The sequence below is a fragment of the Chinchilla lanigera genome, unplaced genomic scaffold, assembly GCF_000276665.1.
Source record: "Chinchilla lanigera isolate Chin_1 unplaced genomic scaffold, ChiLan1.0 scaffold00023, whole genome shotgun sequence".
In the NCBI taxonomy this organism is placed as follows: domain Eukaryota; kingdom Metazoa; phylum Chordata; class Mammalia; order Rodentia; family Chinchillidae; genus Chinchilla; species Chinchilla lanigera.
In genome coordinates, this window is record NW_004955424.1 from 20,615,320 (window position 1) to 20,620,265 (window position 4,946).

Here is a 4,946-nt window from a genome sequence, read left to right on the forward strand (position 1 = left end):
GTGGACTCCAGGAAAGCTTAACCTAACAACTACTCTTTTAAAATCTTTGTTTGTGGTTCAAATGTGGCTAAAAGGGCTCTCAATCATCGATCATTTCCTCTCTAACATGGGAATAATAAGACCAACAGCTGTTACAATATATGATAATGAAGGACAATGAAAACATAAGTATAGGAAAATTAATTAGCAATATTGTCCTAAAGACAAAGAGGGAATATTAAAAAAGTGTAAGACTTCATCAAAATCAAAATAGAGTCACCTGGGTCAGCCCTACCAAAAAAGGCAAAAATTATTTTAAGAGCTCTTACACATGACTGCCTGATAACTATCACAAAAGATTCTACAAAAATTGTTTTTATTAAAGTTTTTTTTGTCTCTTTAAAATAAAAAAAAGTTTATCTTGAGTCAATTTAATCCATTCTAATCCAACAGATGAGCCATCAGAGAACCCAGGTCTTAAGATGTTCACAGGTGGGAGCAATTTTATAAGCCAAAGACAGTCAATGCTGGATACAGATGGTAGCCCTTAAAAAAATAGTTAAAACAGATTGCTGGACATACAATGAGTTGCCTTTGTCTTCCTCTACTGTCTTACCATGACTTCCACAGTTGCCTTGACAGAACGGAAGCAAATGTTAAACTGGAATAACACCCACCACTCATGGACACAGATGGAAAGCTGCTCTATAAACTTATATTTAAATTTGTTTTCTTTTTATGACACCAAATAACACGTCTTCCACTTGGTACAAAAGTAAGTAAACATTATTAAGCCTTTTGGGGGTTATACTGTACTTGATGGCCTGGGGTACCTAAGTACAACATAGGTAGAAGTAAAAGGAGAAATTTCCCTCTACATAAAAAGAAAAAAAAGGCATTGGATATGCTAACAGCAGTAGGAAGGGGGGCTGCACCTGTACCCTCATAAATACAAAATGTTGTGTATGTATATTAGTAAAAATCCTAGCAATATGTCTTTGGCTCTTCATGAGTTACAAATCCACATTACTGCTATAGAGAAACTTAATGTTGATTCTGTTTCTACTTAGTTACAATCTCTTCTTTCTACTTGGAGATATGTTTTATTCTATTTATTTGCTTTTATAACAGGACTCATAAGTTCTGTTCTTTGTATTTTTTTATGGGATTCAGTTTCCTGTGTAGATTTTGGTATGGTGCCCAAAGGAAATCATGACAGATGAATGCAGTAAAATTGCAAGAGTGTTCGTGCACATGGGTGGGGATGTGGAGTATATCATTCTGGGAAAAAGTACATTGGCACTATGTCCCTGAGACACCCATTACATTCTTTTTTTTTTTATTATACAGATTTTTTTATTGGATACTGATTAGGTAACATATTAAGAATAAAAGTCCTGCTCTTAGAACATAAGAGAATAAATAAAATAAAAATACAAATGGAATGAACATATGACTAAGTATGTGTTATTTACACTCATATTTTACATATAGTTCTTAAACTGACCTTTTAGTATTCACTTATTTGAAACTGTAGAGTTGATATGCCATGTAAGTATTAGTTCAAACATTATAAAACAATTTTCCTGGTGGTATTTATTTGTGGGGAGAAAGCTTTACTGTATATCTAAGTGGACATGATTTAACAACAACACTTTTGGGCTGTGGATATAGCTCAGTGGCATAAGTGCCTGCCTAGCAAGTCAAGGTCGTGAGTTCAATCCCCAGTACTATAAAAAAAAAAAAGAAAAGAAAAGAACAATGATACTTTTATATTATACAGAATAAACATTACTTATTTTGGAAATGCTAAACTACAATGATATTAAATATATAGATCTTTCCTAAACTCTACTAATTTATAAACTATCAAATAAAGCTATGACGGTTAAAATTTTAACAGTCAATCAAGCCGCAAAGAAAAAAAAAACAAAAGAAAAAAAACTCAGATTAAAGTTTTGAATATCCACTAAATTTGGCTCCATTTTTTCTTATACTTGAAGAAATACCTCAGTTAGACATGGGGTGTCCAGTTAACAATCCTTTTCTGCAAACTCAGTTATAATCAAGAGTCAGAGGCAAAGACAACAAACAGATATACACCATCATAGAGGAAAAGACAGAAGAACCATAGGCCAGTCAAGGAATGCAACACAGCACAACAATCTGAATAACATGAATTTGGAGGAAAAATAAGCTAAACCCACTATATCCTGATACTTAAGGGAGTAGCTCTACACATTACAATTTTTTTTTTTTTTTTTGATGCTAGGTATTCAATACAGGACTTCAGGCATGCTAAGCATGCCCTTTGTCATTGAGCTTTACTCCTTGCCTTCTCTGTCCCTAGTTCTTGTTTTATTTTTTTGTTTTGGTTTTGATACAGAGTCTCACTTTTCAAGTAGCTCAGGCTGGCCTTGAACTCATAATCTTCCTACCTTACCCTTCTGAGTGCTAGGATTACAGGCGTGCTCTACTATACCTAGTTCTCAACCCTAAATTTTGACTATCACACTCATCAAGCCAAAGAAAGAATTGTCAGTATTTTGTTTAAAGGCAGGGAAGTGTATCAAAATTTTTTGAAATGTGCCCATGGAATATAAATTTTATCCAGAACACCTCATTTTCTGAGGATGCATCATTACTGTATTAAAGTTAATAAAGTGAACAAGATAACATCATAACAAATCTATGGACATTTAAGGAACATGGTAAAGAAATTGGTGAAATTTACTTATATTAAAAACTCAGTCTGTTGAGATTGATCTGGTAGGATTAGCTTTCCACACACAGAAGAACAACTCCTAGGACATGAATGTCAGTACAGGGTCTTACTTCCACAAATACTCAGGTACTTGGCCAACTCCAGGTTCAGGGCAATATGAAGCCTCACAAACACCCCAAGAATAATAAAAACCCTCCCTCCCTCCTGGAACTTTATTTCTCCTCTGAGGTGTCAGTCTCAGAATACATAGGGCACAATGCTATATTAGGGCAACATACAAAAGCATCAGTTTCACCTCCTAACTCTGATAACTGGTCCAGTGAAGACACACAAGGGTAATGGTCTTTTAACATATCTGGTAATTTAGAATTCTTCTGTTGAAGACGTCGAGAATGTCTCACCGGTGTTAGAAACTTTAGCTCTTTAAATGCAGAATTTGTTTCATCAAGTTGCATCTTCTTTTTTATACTTTGCAAGTATGGTGTAGTAGGTATGTTATATTTAATTAAGCAACTTGATCTATTTTCTGTATCAGGGGTTTTAAAATTGTCAGATGGATCTTTTTTTTTTGTCATCTTGCTGTGGTTCACAGTCTTCAAATACCACATCTTTATTACGTTTATTCTCCATTTCTGGTTTCCCTGGCTCTAGATTAACACCTGTATCTTCAGTGTTGATTTCCTGAATTTGTTCATTGGTTGTACACCATCTTCAGTACTTCTTCCACAATTATTTTTTTCTTGGTTTTTCACTGTTACAATATCCACAATTGCCTGTTGCATCTCTTCAATAGGCTGAGCTCCTGCCAGAACTGCCTTCTCATAGAGTGAGATAGTATTTTCAATAGGACTTGTGATTGATTCAATATGTACAAGACATATGCAATATTTAATAAGTTTTCTAGCACCTGGGATATTTTTAATCAGGTCATTCAGTGTGGTCATTATTTCTTCTTTTGAGCATCCCTTATCAATCAGGTTTAGGCATTCAGAAAATGTCTTGTTTACTTTGTTAGTAAATAATCTTTGTTCATCCTCTTCTACCATGCTAGTCCAGAACGATCCCACCCGACTTTCATTTTGTCTCTCGGGCTTGGGCTTCAGTTGCTGGGTAGCAACTGAATTAGGAGGCCTCTTCAGCACTCTTCCTTTGCCAGCTCTCCATTCACTCAGGTGAGCTTTTCTCTCTGCAGTTTCTTTGAGCTGATCTATCCACAGCAGCTTTTCCTAACGCATGTCTTCATGGGTCAGTGGTTTGTGACTTTTCCTTCAGTTTCGTATTAGTAATTGAAACAGGCCTGGCTACAGTTTCAGATGCCATGTGATTCCATGACATAGATTTCTTCTCTTCTGTAGTTTCTTTGGGCTGAGCTGATCCATCCACAGTGGCTTTTGCTAACATATATCTTTGCTGATCGATGGTTGTTGGCTTTTCTGTCAGTTTGGCATTAATAAATGAAACAGGCCTGGCTACAGTTTTAGATGCCATGTTTTGAATTCAGTAGAAGCTTTTAAGGGAATGTAATTCTTTTCCATTGTATGAGTATTTTCTGCATGTCTTCTGATATTTTCTGTATCAGCCATTTTTGTTTTAAGTTTTAGAAATTTTGTCCCTTCTTCGACCTGGTCTTCAGATGTCATTACTCTATTACTGGAAATCTGATTTTCCTGTTTGTATGTCAAAAGTGCTTTTTCGTTTTAACAGATATTCCTTGAATATTTGTCTTCTTTGCTCTGAGGAGAGCTGTTGGGCATGAAGCGGGTCTTCGGCCAAGGGTCCTTTGTGCTGGACCTGCTCCCAGCCCTGCACTTCACAAACCAGCCGCTCACCAGCTCAGATCGCTTCCTCCACCACCGTCACCTTTGAACAAAGACTGGGCTCTCTGACTGCAGCTCCTGGGGCACGATCGGGGATGCTGATAGGGGCTCCGACACCCTCAGGCTGCCAGAATTACGCTCCACCACCTATTACATTCTTAAGACTTGTCAAAGCAAAGGGACATTGTAAATATGCCCAGGGCAGGCTGTCAAAAAACGCACCGTATTAATGAAAGCACACTGGGAACTGCCCACATTGGATTCTGCATGTCACTGCTACCCCTGGACCACTGAGCCTTTCAGCAAAATGATGCAACTAGCTGGCTGTCCGTCACTGGACCTCCCGAGCCGTGCTGAGTGTACATGCATCCCTCTGTACCTGCCATGCAATGCTGCTGAAGAGTATGTACCTCTCGTGATCTTCC

At 37.1% G+C, this 4,946-nt stretch overlaps 1 pseudogene; it reads right to left on the reverse strand.

The window, feature by feature from the left end:
- Window positions 1-2,831: 2,831 nt before the first annotated feature.
- Window positions 2,832-4,192, reverse strand: LOC102028772 (annotated as a pseudogene).
- Between the last annotated feature and the right edge of the window lie 754 nt (window positions 4,193-4,946).